This window comes from Ailuropoda melanoleuca, chromosome 4 (genome assembly GCF_002007445.2).
Source record: "Ailuropoda melanoleuca isolate Jingjing chromosome 4, ASM200744v2, whole genome shotgun sequence".
Classification (NCBI taxonomy): Eukaryota; Metazoa; Chordata; class Mammalia; order Carnivora; family Ursidae; genus Ailuropoda; species Ailuropoda melanoleuca.
Window position 1 is genome coordinate 93,891,864 of NC_048221.1, and position 14,680 is coordinate 93,906,543.

General features: G+C 43.1%; 1 pseudogene; it reads right to left on the bottom strand.

Moving 5' to 3' along the window:
* Nucleotides 1-993: 993 nt before the first annotated feature.
* Nucleotides 994-2,221, bottom strand: LOC100465729 (annotated as a pseudogene).
* Between the last annotated feature and the right edge of the window lie 12,459 nt (nucleotides 2,222-14,680).

A 14,680-nucleotide genomic window follows, 5' to 3' on the forward strand; every position in this document is an offset into this window, starting at 1 on the left:
TAGTTCAAGAGTAATCCCATCTACCTTGCCAGGGTGACTTTCCAGTTTGAGCCAGTGAGGCAAAGGAGAGATTTGCTCAAGACTCTTGAGAAAAGAGGGGCCTCCTTTGTAGAAACCCAGAAGAAGCCATATTTCTAATTTTCAGTAGCCTTGAGTACTGGCTGCCATGGTTGAACCACATGGGTCTCCAGGCTTTGGAAGAGCTATATGCTGCGGCCAGTAAAGCAGAGAAACAGTATATACCTGGGCCTAGGATGACATCCTTATGGTACTGGATCTACTGACACAGAAGCCACCCTGCCTTGAGATTTCCTGCCCTGAGAGCTGATTTGTTTGTTTATTTATTTGAGTATCAACAGCTCTCATTTATTGAGATAAACCTCTATGAGCTGAACATGGTAACAGGTAGTTTGCACAAACCTCCTATGTGTACTCTATTTTTTTATTTTTTTTTTAAGATTTTATATATTTATTGGACAGAGACAAAGCAAGAGAGGGAACACCAGCAGGGGGAGTGTGAGAGGGAGAAGCAGGCTTCCCGCTGAGCAGGGAGCCTGATGTGGGGCTCTATCCCAGGACCCCGGGATCATGACCTGAGCTGAAGGCAGACACTCAACTACTGAGCCCCCCAGGCGCCCCTCCTATGTGTACTCTTGCTACAGAGAGCTCAAAGGCAAAGATTTCATGTAACCAGAAAGTCTTCATATATGTGTTTATTCTTATAAACATTTAATTTGTCCTTCAAAAGCAACAGCTTTTCTCAGATACTTCCCTCCTGTTCAAGAGAGGGGAAGAATCTAGCCCTTGATTAAGCCACTGCCCCGCCAACATACACACACGGGAGGAGGGGATGACCTTCACTAGTAGTAACATTTCACTGTTACATGATTGTACAAAACTTCCAAGCTGGCTGTTCTTCCAGAAGCTTTCTTCTGAAGCACAGAGCAACAGCTCAGGGCTTTATATTCACACTCTGGGAACAGTGCTCCTGTTTCATTCATAGATTGTTGGAGGCTTCTGCAGCACTCAGCCCCCTTCTGTCATGGTACTCTGAAGTCCTGGAGTGTGAGGCTGCCTCCCAAGGAGTGGATTGGTAGACCGTGATGTTGATTCCTGCCTCTAAGCATCGCTCCGCCGGCACATTTTTGGTGCTGTAAAGGTGCTTTTTAATAGCCCATTCCCAAGGGGATGCTGAAACCACAACCTAGCCATTGCAATGCTCAAGAAGGGCTTCTACATGAGGCTGAGTCCTTACAACTCGCAGCCTGTGCCAGAACTCATGGGGGGGCCACGCTGTCCCCCAAGCCCACTCTCTCCTGGCCACACCTGAGAGCTCCAGACTGCGGGGGTTTGTTGGTGAACGCTGGGGCAACAGGTGCATTTTCCACAGGGTCCGCTTCACTCTTCGCTCGCTTGAAACTGGTTGAGAGCGATGCCACCCCACATCTGGGGTTCCTGCAAACCGCAGCCACTCCCAGAACTGTGTCCGGAGTGCCCTCGGTAAGGGGTCACGGGCAAAGCCTCAGAAAAGTCTCGCCTCCTTTCCTCATCGGGTCCTAGCTGTTCGCCGGCCACAGCCCTGTTAACTCAGGGAAAAGCCTTTTCCTTAATGTTGGGGTGTTTTTTTTTTTTTTAAGATTTTATTAATTTACGTGAGAGAGAGCATGGGTGGGTGGGGGGTTAGGTGGCGGGGGCAGAGGGAGAAGCAGACTCCTTGCCAAGCAGGGAGCCGATGTGGGACATGATCCCAGGACCCCAGAACCATGACCTGAGCCAAAGGCAAATGCTTAACTGATTGAGTCACCAAGGGCCCCTTCCTTAATGTTTTTAAGTCCGTTTCATCAGGGTGTTTCTTGAACTCCTACAGCTTTGGATGTTGAGTTAGGGAGTTTGAACTTTATTCCATTGTCAGAAAATTTGCAGAAGTTTTTGGGATGAAATCCCCTGTTTGGTAAAGTCACATTTACAGGTGCTGCCATCCACTTCAGTGCTGATGGAACAGAACAGTTTAATTTCCAGTTTTTGTATAATGTGATGTTGCTGCTTTTCTTATTCATTTGTGGCCAATGTTCAATAGGCTTCTGTGCTTGCTTATCTTCCCAACCACGCTCCGGACATCCTCACACAGAATATCTGTGTCGTGCCCCAGGATAGCGCTAATCTGCTGCTTCTGCACTTCCACCTGATTCCTTAGGACCTCCACACTGACTAGAGTTTCCATACTTCGTAGTCTGTTTTGTTGTAGGTTTCCCAGCAGTAGAACCTTGGTGCTGGGGAGAACTTCAGAGGTTACCAAGGCCAGTCCTTAAATGCTTGAAGATTCTCCATGACATTCCCCCCCACCGGCTGTCCACTGAAGGAGTAGTTCCAGGTCTTGGGGGTTTCTTCTGTGGCCATTTCCAGTTTTAGATAATTTTAGTTATTACAGTTCTCTCCCTAAAATTCAGGTCTTAAAAACCGAGAGGTAATCCAAGAGAAAAACTACCAGCTCAGGGTCCTTCTGGTTAGATACTGTCAGATATTTTGTTTGCCCCACCAGATTCATTCTCCACTCTTTTCCATCCTGCTCTCTGTCCCAGGAGGCTAATCCATGTGAACTCCATCCTCCTCACTTCTCACTGGATTTGAACAATTGACCCAGAGCAGGAGATGGAACGGAGGAAGTGAGTCAAGGTATTTCTCCTGGTTCCTTGCAGAATCACCTCATTCTGGCTTTGATCCTCAACCAAAGATCAGTTTGCGTTCTGTATAGGACTCTCCTTCTGGGTTCCAATAACTAATTACTGTTTCTTGTCCTTGTGTGCTGAACTACTGGTTGTGGTTTTCCTATAGCCTGCTCACACTTTTATAACTAGTCCCTTTATTAAAATTAAGTATTCCTCAATTTACCTATCAATGTGCTATCTATTTCTTATTGGGACCCAGGCTGTTAGAATAATTGGTCGTATGAGTGGCTCTAGGAAACTGACCTTTGAAACTGGGCTAACACTAATTTAAAAAAAGAAAAAAAGACTGACTATATTAATATCCAATAAATTGGACTTCAAAACAAAGTGTATTACTAGAGACAATAAGGGACAATACATGATGATAAAAGGGTCAATCCACCAAGAAGAAAGCAATCTTAAATGTGTGTGCATCCAACCACAAAGCTTCAAAATACATGAAGCAAAAACTGATAGAGCTAAAAGGAGAAATAGACAAATCCAGTTATAGTTGGGGATTTCAGCTCCCCACTCTCACCAATGCATTGATAGAGCTACTAGAGAAAATCAGCAAGGATATAGAAGAACTGAACAACATAATCAAATCTAGGATCAGACTGACATTTATAGAACATTGAGCAATAGCAGAATAGACATTCTTTTCAAGTGCACATGGACCATACATGAATATAGACCATAATCTGGGCTATAAAACAAATATTGACACATTTAAAAGAATTACAGTCATACAGGATATTTTTTTTAAGATTATTTATTTATTTATTTGACGGAGACAACCAGCGAGAGAGAGAACACAAGCAGGGGGAGTGGGAGAGGAAGAAGCAGGCTCCTAGTGGAGGAGCCTGATGTGGGGCTCGATCCCAGAACACTGGGATCACGCCCTGAGCCGAAGGCAGACGCTCAACGACTGCGCCACCCAGGCGCCCCATACAGAATATTTTATTTTATTTTATTTTTAAAGATTTTATTTATTTATTCGACAGAGATAGAGACAGCCAGCGAGAGAGGGAACACAAGCAGGGGGAGTGGGAGAGGAAGAAGCAGGCTCACAGTGGAGGAACCTGATGTGGGGCTTGATCCCAGAATGCCGGGATCACGCCCTGAGCCGAAGGCAGACGCTTAACCGCTGTGCCACCCAGGCTCCCCATACAGAATATTTTCTGATCATAATGGAATCGAGCTGGAAATCAACAGTGACAATAGGAAAATCACCGAAGACTTGGAAAGTAAATAGCACACTTAGAAATAATCCATGAGTAAAAGTAGTCTCAAACTATATATAGAAATGAATGAAAATGAAAACATTAAAATATATGAGATACAGCTAATAAAGTACTGAGGAAAATTTATAGCACTAAGTGCTTACATTATAAAAAAGATACTGAAATAAGTTCATAGCTCAAGAAACAAAGCAAAATAAGCCCAAAGCAATCAGAAGGAAATGATAAAGAGCAGAAATCAATGAAATTGAAAAGAGGAAAATGAGGGGAAGATGATAATTAGTCCCTCAAAAACATTGATAAACCTCTAGCAAGATTAACAAAAAGAAGATACAAACTACTCATATCAGGAATGAAACAATACCACAACAGATCCTGCAGCTATTAAAGGACTACTACCAACAGTGCTCAAATTGGACAACTTTGAAAAATACACAAATTTCTTGAAAATCATAAACCATTAAAACTAAGCCAAGATGAGGTAGAGAACCTGAATAATCCCAAAATGAATTTGTAACAAAACACGATCTCTTCCAGAAAATAAAAGAGAATACTTCCCAACTCATTTTATGAATGATTTATTCCAGATATGCAAGGCTGGTTCAATACTGGAAAATCCAATAATTGGTGTAATCCACCATATCAACGGGCTAAAGAAGGAAAAAACTGTATATCAGTTGATCCAACACCTAATCATGGTAAGAACTTTCAGTACACTAAAAATGGGGAATTTCCTCAATCTCATAAAGAGGATTTACCAAAAAAAATCTGTAGCTAGCATCTTACTTCATGTTGCAAGACCAAATCCTTTCCCTCTGAGATTGGGAACAATGAAAGGATGTCCATTCTCACTGCTGCTGTTCAACATAGTACAGCATGTTCTAGCACCCGAGAAGAAAAGAAGGCACACAGATTGGAAAGTAGAAATAAAACTGTTATTTGGAGATGTCATGATTGTCCACACAGAAAACGCCAAGGAATCTATAACACAACTCCTAGAACAAATGAGTTCAATAAGATACGAGAGCAACATAAAAGTTAATTGTATTTTCTATATACTGACAACAAACAAGCAAAAACCAAAAATTTTTAAAATGCAATACCAGGGGTGCCTGGGTGGCACAGCGGTTGAGCGTCTGCCTTCGGCTCGGGGCATGATCCTGGCGTTATGGGATCGAGCCCCACATCAGGCTCCTCTGCTATGAGCCTGCTTCTTCCTCTCCCACTCCCCCTGCTTGTGCTCCCTCTCTCGCTGGCTGTCTCTCTCTCTCTGTTGAATAAATTAAAAAAAAAAAAAAGGCAAACAAGTCTATAGCAAGCCACAGCAAGCTTCCTTTAAAAAAATAAAATAAAAAATAAAAAAAAATAAAATGCAATACCATTTACAATTGCTCCAAAGAATACTAGGTTTATAAATGTACCAATACATGTATAAGATTTAGGTAATGAAAATTATAAAATGTTGATGAAAGAAATTAAGGGAGACCTAAATAAGTGGAGAGATTTATTATGTTCATAGATTGAAAAATTCAGCATCGTAAAGATGTTAATTCTCCACTAAGTTCTATAGGTTTTATGCAATCCTGTCAAAATTTCAGCAGTATTTTTGTAGACATAGACAAGCTTATTCTAAAGTTTATATGGGAAAGGAAAAGCCCTAGAATAGCCAAAACAACTTTGAAAAAGAAGAATAAAGTCAGAGGAATCTGTTTCCAATGTTAGGGCTTACTATATAGGTATAGTAACCAACAAAGTGTGATATTAGCAGGAGGAGAGAGACAGATGAATGGAACAAACCTGGAAATGGATCCACACAAATATATTCCCAACTAATTATTTACAAAGAGGCAAAGGCAATTCAATAGAAGAGGAGTGACCTTTTCAATAAATGGTGCCGGAGCACCATCAGCAGAAAAAATGAACCTCAAGCTAAACTTTACAGGTATTAAAAACTCAAAAGGGATCATGGATTTAAATGTAAAACTTACATAAAATGTAAAATTATAAAACTTATAGAAAAGAACATAAGGAGCAATCTTAAAAATCTAGCACGTGGCAAAAGTTCTTGGACTTGACACCAAAACGCACAATCCACAAAAGGAAAAAATGGATAAATTGCCTTTCATCAAAGTGAAAACTTGTTCTGCAAAAGACCTAGTTAACAGGATGGAAGGACAAATTATAGACTAGCAGAGTATATTTACAAATTACCTATCTAACAAAGGCTGTATACCTAAATATATAAAGAAGTCTCAAAAACTTTTTAAAAAACCAATTAGAAAATCAGCAGAAGACATAGACATTTCACCAAAGAGGACATACAAATCACAAACACATGAAAAGATGTTTAACATCATTAGCTGTTGGAGAAATGCAAATTAAAATCACAATGAGATATCATTACACAACTATCAGAATGGCTAAAATGAAAAATAGTGATAATATCAAATGCTGACAAGGGTGCAGAGAAACAGTTACTCATATGTTGCTGATGGGAACATAAAATTGGCACAGCCATTTTGGGAAACCGGTTGACAGATCCTTCCGAAAGTAAAAATGGATTTACCATATGACCTGACACTTGCACTCTTGGGCATATATCTCAGAGAAATGAAGACTGATTTTTACATAAGAATTGTACATCAATATTCATAGCAGCTTTATTTATAATAGTGCCAAACTGGGAACTACTCAGATACCCTTCAGTGGGTGAATGGTTAAACACACTGTGGTACATACTATGAAATACTATTCAGCAATAAAAAACAAACTTGTAATAACTTAGATGAAACTTGAAGAAATTATGTAGGTGAAAAAAAGCCTATAAAAAGATGTGCATGCCACATGATTCCATTTATGTAACATTCATGAAATAACAATTGTAAAGATGGAGAACCAATCAGTTACTGACAGGGATTGAGAATGGGAGAGAGGATGGATGTAGCTATAAAGGGGTTAACAGGAAGGAGTCTTGTGATAGCATGGTGGAGTGTCTTGATCACAGTGATTGTTATGCAAGGCTACACAACAAAATTGCATAGTGTGTATACATACGTAAATGAAGGCACAAATCACCGGTGAAACTTTAAAAGCTTTATGGGTTGTACCAGTGCCATTTGTTGATTTTGATATAGTTCTATAGTTGTTTAAAATATTAACACGGGGGGGGGGCGCCTGGGTGGCACAGCGGTTAAGCGTCTGCCTTCACGCTCAGGGCGTGATCCCAGTGTTCTGGGATCGAGCCCCACATCAGGCTCCTCTGCTGTGAGCCTGCTTCTTCCTCTCCCACTACCCCTGCTTGTGTTCCCTCTCTCGCTGGCTGTCTCTATCTCTATCGAATAAATAAATAAAATCTTTAAAAAAAATTATTAACACAGGGGAAGTAAGGAAGGGTGAACAGGACCTCCCTGTACATTCTTTGCAACTTCCTGTGGATCTATAACTATTTCAAAATCAATAGTTTTAAAAAATGGATTCTGGAGTTGCATCGATCATATATTCAAGGAGTATGTGGGTAACTTTTTTGCCAGAGGTGAATAGGACACAGTGGTCTATGGTGGGCAGTGTCATCACAGTTATTCAAATTATCACCAGTGGCATCAAAGAACAAAGTGTAGGTAGAGGGCAGGCATTGGATGACCAAGTATCTGTGGCACTTAAGTGGCCAAATGACTCTAGAGTCATTTGGTTCTTATGGCCCAGTGAGCGAATTTAGGGAAAAAGAGAGTTACAAACAGAAAATTAAAACTGGCACAGGGAACCAGAAAGCTTCTAAAACAGCTTTGAAGGCATTCGTCATCTGGAGTCACAGGGCATGTGAGGGTGAGGAGCCCCTGATATGACACATTCCCCTTGGGAACCTGCTAACCATTTGGTAGCTGATGGACTATATTCAACCCTTCCCATCATGAAAGGTACAGTGCTTTGTCCTCATTGGGAATGTACACATTTCAGGTATGGATATGCTTTCCCTGAACTCAGGGCTTCTAATAGTACCACCATTTGTGGGCTTATGGACAGACTTCATCATCATCACTTTGACAGGGAGAATTCGCTTTTTGGTAAATGAACTTGTGGGCCATGGGCTCATGCCTACAGACTTCACAAGTTTTCCTATGTGTTCCATCACCCAGAAGCAGCTGGCTTGATAGTTAGAATGACCTGAAGACTAGTTATGGCACAAATTGGAGACCACATCTCGGGAAGTGTGAGTGTTGTCCCACAGTTGCTATATATCCCCTAACAGAAGCCAGTATGTGGAACCATCTCACCCGTGGTTGGAATGTATGGGTTTGGGAACCAAGGAGTAGAGGTGAGAGTGCTCCCCCTCACTATTACACCTACCAAACCACTTGAAGGATTTCTACCTCCCAACAAAATCCAGGATTGTTATTTCTCTATGACTTTGGCCTCAATCTTTTTGGAAGTCCAAGTATCCAAGAGAAGAATGCATACACCAGACATAAGGGGGTGATTCTAATGAACTGGAAGCTGAGCCTGCCCTTTCACCTTACTGTTACAGTTACTCCTGCCACTGAACCACAGGAAGGGAAAGCGTTTGTTGTTCCTGATAGGATGATTGGTCTTGATTGGGGAAATTAAGTTGCTGCTGCACAGAAGGAGCAAGAATGACTATGTTTGGAACCTAGAAGATTCATGGCAGTGCTCCTTATGACTCTTTGGCCCAATAGTCCTGGTCAAAGGAAAACTGTGCCAATCTCCTAATGACAAGACCAGAAAGGACGCAAATCTGGCCAGCCTTCATGCTGGCAGAGGTTAAGAAGAAAATGGAATGAGTAGTGGAAACATTCAACTGTGATTATCAACATAGGCCTTGTTATCAGATACGAAGGTGGAGACTATAGCAACCATGTTATATTACTCTTTTTTTTTTTTCAAATCTTTTCCCCCTCACTGTATGTTGGATATAATAAACTGAGGATGCTCTGACAAGCACCCAATTCTAAAACCACTAAGAGGCTTGAATATGAGTAAAGATCGACCTCAGAGCCTAGGCTTGAAGGGGACCACATTGGAGGGTAAAGTGTTCTCAAATGTTAGGGGTGTCAATAGGATCTGATTTCCAGACCAGACACTGGACAATGATTGGGCAAGAGAGAAGAGCAGCTGCAAAGTACTGTGACTGGGTAGGAAACACTGTAGCATGTTTTGTCCTGTTGTTCCTAGCGGGACCTTTGGCTCAGTTCTGTTTTTCTCAAGCCAAAAATTTGAAGAACCTCGAGACCTTCCTCAGCTGACTCTGTAGAAAGAGAACTCTTGGTAAGGGTAAGGATTTGCCAGGGTCAAGAAATTCAGTGGGTGCCCTGGGTTTGGGACAGCCTGGTTAATAGAGCGTGTTGTGGAAAGGCAGAGCCCTGCAGAAATGACAGGGTTTGGGCCTTGAAAACTGGGCATCGCCCCGGCTAGCATCCATCCCCAAGCATACCTTATGCACCTGCTTCTCCAACCAGTTCGTTCTTGTTGATCAGGATTAGTTTCCATGTAGCAGCCCCCTTATTTCTCAGTTCATCTTCTGAGAGATGGAATTGTCCCTAAGATAAGTCAAGACATTACTAGATGCATATCTTTGAGTTAGTGTAACTTCCTCAAATGTTCAGAGAGTGGGTGTCTCTCTTACCACCTCAGCTTGTCCTTGCACTAGAATCATCATCTCCATTAATCATGTTCTCCCCTCTCTAATCCTCACCTAGATAGAGACTTTCTTGCCTGAATGTTGGTGAGGATTTCCAGGCAGAGGGACATGTTCCTGATCTGCGGAACTCTCTCTCGCCTTCTGGTATTTACGCTGCTTTGAACTAAGAGTGGGTTTATGTAAGTATCTCCACTGTTAAAAACCTCAAATGCTTCTATTATGGTCCGAGTGTTTGTGTCCCCCAAAATTCCTATGTTGAAATCCTAACACCTAAAGGTTAGGGATTAGTAGGAGGGGCCTTTGGGAAGTACTTAAATCATGAATGAGAAACCCTCATGAATAGGATTAGTGCCTAAAAAAGAGGCCCCAGGGAGATTCCTAGCCCTCTTCCTCCATGTGAAGATACAATGGGAAGTCTGCAGCCTGAAAGAGGGTCCTTCCCTGACCATGCTGGCACCCTGAGCTCTACTTCCAGCCTCCAGGTTTGTGAGAAATAAGTTTCTGTTGTTTATAAGCCATCCAGTCTATGGTATTTTGTTACAACAGCCCAAATGGACAGAGAGCTTACCTTTTTATAGATGTCAGAGGCCATAAATATTGTGGCTTCATTTGTAAAGTTTTTTCTTTAAGATTTTATTTTTAAGTAATCTCTACACCCAATATGGAGCTTGAACTTACAACCCTGACATCAAGAGTCAAGTGCTCTATCAACTAAGCCAGCCAGGCACCCCACATTTCTCAAGTTTTAATCCTATGAAATACTAGTTACACATTCCAATAATAATAAGAACTAACATTTATCGAATGGTCACTATGCACTAGGCACATTCAGTATATGCAAAGCACTGTATTAGAATTCTCCAGGGAAACAGAGCCAATATCTCATATATATATATATATAGAGAGAGAGAGAGAGAGAGAGTTTTTATGTATTAATATATAAAGAGATTTATTATGAGGCATTGGCTCCTGTGATTATGGTGGCTGAGGAGTCCCATGACCTGTTGTCTATAAGCTTGAGGCCCAGAAAAGCTGGTGGTGTAGTAAAGGTCCCAGCCCAAAGGCCTGAGAACTAGGGTAGCCAATGGTGTAAGTCCCAGAGCAAGTCCAAAGGCGGGAGAACCAGGAGGGGCCATGTCTGAGGACAGGACAAGATGGATGTCCCAGCTCAGGTAGAAAGCAGATTTGCCCTTCCTTTGCCTTTCTTCTATTCAGTCTATTCAGGCCCTCAATGGATTGGATGATACCCCTTCACATTGGTGGGGATGATCTTTTCTCAGTCTACTGATTCAAATGCTAATCTCTTACAGAAACAGCTTCCACAGACACACCCAGAAATAATGTTTTACCAGCTATCCGAGCATCCCTCAGCCCCAGTCAAGCTAACACATAAAATTAACGGTCACAAGCACTTATCCCATGAGGCAGATACTCTTGTAGTTCCCATGCTACAGATAAGAAAGGAAGGCTCAGGAAAGTAAGGCAAGTTGCCTGAGACCGTCAGTTGGTAAGGAGAGCTAGTATTTGAATCCGGGTAGTCCGACTCCAGAGTTATCCTTTGACACTGCTGCCGTTGTTCTTTTCTCGCCCTACTGGTTTTACAGTTTTTAGATGAATATGATCTCCCTCACCTCCCTCTTCTTCCCAGTGCTCTCTTTTTCCACTTAAAGCCAATCTCCAAACATAGTCTTCTCAGTGCTTGTGAAAATCCGGATTCGAGAGTGCTTTCATCTGGCATTTTAGGTTATGATCTAAAGAGCCAAAGCCTTTTCTTTTTTTTTTTTTAAAGATTTTTATTAATTTATTCGACAGAGATAGAGACAGCCAGCGAGAGAGGGAACACAAGCAGGGGGAGTGGGAGAGGAAGAAGCAGGCTCATAGCAGAGGAGCCTGATGTGGGGCTCGATCCCACAACTCCGGGATCACGCCCTGAGCCGAAGGCAGACGCTTAACCGCTGTGCCACCCAGGCGCCCCCAAAGCCTTTTCTTTGATACTGCCCAGGTCAGTGGTTCCCGGTCTTTGGTCTCCAAAAGAATAAGTGGAGAGCTTTTAAAAGCCAGAATCCTTGGCAAAATGCAGAGGTTTTGACTTACTAGATCTAGGAGTACAGAGGGACCCGGGTGTCTCCATTTTCACAAGAAGATTCTGATACAGGAGACCCTCAGATTGACCATACTTGAAACACTGACAAGTCAAATATTCACTTCTCTTGGTGTCCTTTCTTTCCCCAAAGTCCCGACCTTCAGCCAAGGAAGAAACACTGAAAATGCCACCAGTCTCTTGCCCTCTTAACTCCTGGAAATGTTCTCCAGGTCTTGCAGTGGTATCTCTCCGTTAATGAATAGGAACCCTTTGGCATGGAGCTTCAGAAAGCTCCCTGGCTAATCTCCGCCCTGAGACACACGGCGCGGACCCTTCACACTTGCTGCCCCTCGTTGGCCTCCTGCCTGCACCCTCATTCTGCACCTTAGCAGGGAAGCAGCCGTCACTAGGACCCGACTCCTGCCCCTGCTGGGGCCTGGAACACGTTTCTTCACATCTGCTAAGACTGGTGCCTCCTGGGATGTCATGGCCTCTTCCACAAGATGAGATAACCTCACTTTAGAAAAAGTGTAATTCCTGTTCCATCCCACACTCTGTCCTCAGAAGCTCTCTCTGTCTCTCTCTCCCTCCCTCCTTCCCTCCCTCTCTCCCAGTGTGTGTGTGTGTGTGTGTGTGTGTGTGTGTGTGTGTGTGTGTGTGTGTGTGTAGGCTTTCTTTCACCCAGGCTAGAGACTCCTCATCCTCTGCAGTAAATTCAAAAGGAGGGCTGTGCACACAGATGGACCTACTCGCACAGTCCCAGAGCTGAGTTCTATACACTTCGGCACACATGCTGCTCTCCACTCCCTGCCCGAGGGCAGAGCTTTCAGGGGGAATTTCACAACAGAGGAACCCTACCATCCATTCTGAGTATACTCCTTTCAGGCTAGACCAGCACCCACGCCTGAATGGATAGTTCCTATATATGGAGTGTTTACTAAGTGTTTATTATGGGAGATTCTCAGGAAGGTTCCTTTCCTGGGAGATTGAAACGCTCTGAAACTACCACGAGTTTTTCTTCTCAGATAAAATGACCAGAGTGTGACCAGAGTCTGTGGTTCTCAGGGAGCTTTGCAAAGATCTGAGTGGCAGAGAACATAAAAATCATGTACATTTTCCAAATTACCTCTTTTGTTAAAAATCTGTTGCTTTGGGGCGCCTGGGTGGCACAGCGGTTAAGCGTCTGCCTTCGGCTCAGGGCGTGATCCCGGCGTTATGGGATCGAGCCCCACATCGGACTCCTCCGCTATGAGCCTGCTTCTTCCTCTCCCACTCCCCCTGCTTGTTCCCTCTCTCGCTGGTTGTCTCTATCTCTATCGAATAAATAAATTAAAAAAAAAAATCTGTTGCTTTTTTTCGTTCCATTTTCTACTGGGAAATAATATCAAACCTGCTCCTTGGTTTCTCAGGGAGGTTGAGGAGTTGACCTTCCTTTTTTTGCCGCAAGACGATAAGCAATAAAAGTGCTCTGAATGCCTGTCCTTTTCAACAACGATCGGATTGCCTTATCAGAGGCTCAGTGTATTGGTTTCCTGTGGCGGCTCTTACCGATTGTCACAACTGTGGTGGTTACAACAGCAAATTTATTCTTTCATAGTTCTAGGGGCCAGAAGTCCCTGATCAAGGTGTGCCTTTTTTTCCCCGACTGCAGAATTTTTTTCTCCTTTTCCATGCATGTGGCTTCTTCTGAGCCTCCACTTTTATTCAGCTCGGTTCCAGCCACACATAGAGGCTAACATCTCTCAGTCTCAATGATAGATTCTTGGGAAGAGCTCATCTGACTGGTTCAGCATTGAATCAGGTGTCTTTCCCTTTGCCAGGGGATGGTCTCAAAGAACGTGGCTCTTTGAAATACAGAAGAAACCCCAAACATGTCCTACACATTGAAGAATAAAGTTGAGGTTCATACTTACTAAGAATTTATTTCTGGGAGTGCCTGGGTGGCACAGTCGTTAAGTGTCTGCCTTCGGCTCAGGGCATGATCCTGGCGTTCTGGGATCGAGCCCCACATCAGGCTTCTCCACTAGGAGCATGCTTCTTCCTCTCCCACTCCCCCTGCTTGTGTTCCCTCTCTCGCTGGCTGTCTTTTTCTGTCAAATAAATAAATAAAATCTTAAAAAAAAAAAAGAATTTATTTCTGTAGAGACTGGACTGTGCATAACAAGTGTGAAGAGAGGGGCGCCTGGCTGGCTCTGTCAGTAGAACATATAAGTCTTGATCTCAGGGTTGTGAGTCTGAGCCCCACGTTGGGGGTAGAGTTTACTTAAAATGCTTGAAGAGAACCTGCTGCATAAATAAAGTAGAGAAGTTGCAAGGGGGGGGTGTCTAACTCATAAAGAAAACTGGTTCTGGTCCAATCACTCTAGTCACACCATGGTTGCAAGCAGCTAGGTGCTTCTGAGATCCAATTTTAGCTCTGACTTAGGGCAGCTTCATGTTACCTTATACATCTGAATAGAGCCAAACTGTACTTCTTTAAAAATAGATCCTAATTTGGGCTTTCCCTATATAAACAGGGCCTCTTGCCCTTCTTCCCAATGAGATTAAATTGTATTCCTTACTTGGTACCCTTCTCTAAAGCCTGAATCTGGCAAACTCCTGCCACGTGCAAGGCATGCTATAAATAAATGTTGATTAAAGGAATGAATGAACAAGTCAATTACTTCATCCAAGCCAACGGTCTTTTTCCTCCAGCAACATACCATGGCTGAGGTTAGCAGCAAGAAACCTGATCTGCTCCACTCTTGCTCTGCTTCCTCCCACTTCCTTCCAGCTTTGCTTTACTTCTCTCCAACCCCACCCTCCTCACCTTGGGCCAAGTCACCACCATCTCTCACCATGACCCTCTGCTAGAGCTTCTAACGGTTCTCGTTGCCTTCAGTCTGGCCCCTTGCACTTCATTCTCCAAAAAAGCAATCAGAGGAAGCTTTTGAAAAGTAATTCAGATCCTTTCATTCCTCTGGACTTCCTCAGGCCCTGTGTGGTTCTCTCAGCCTCA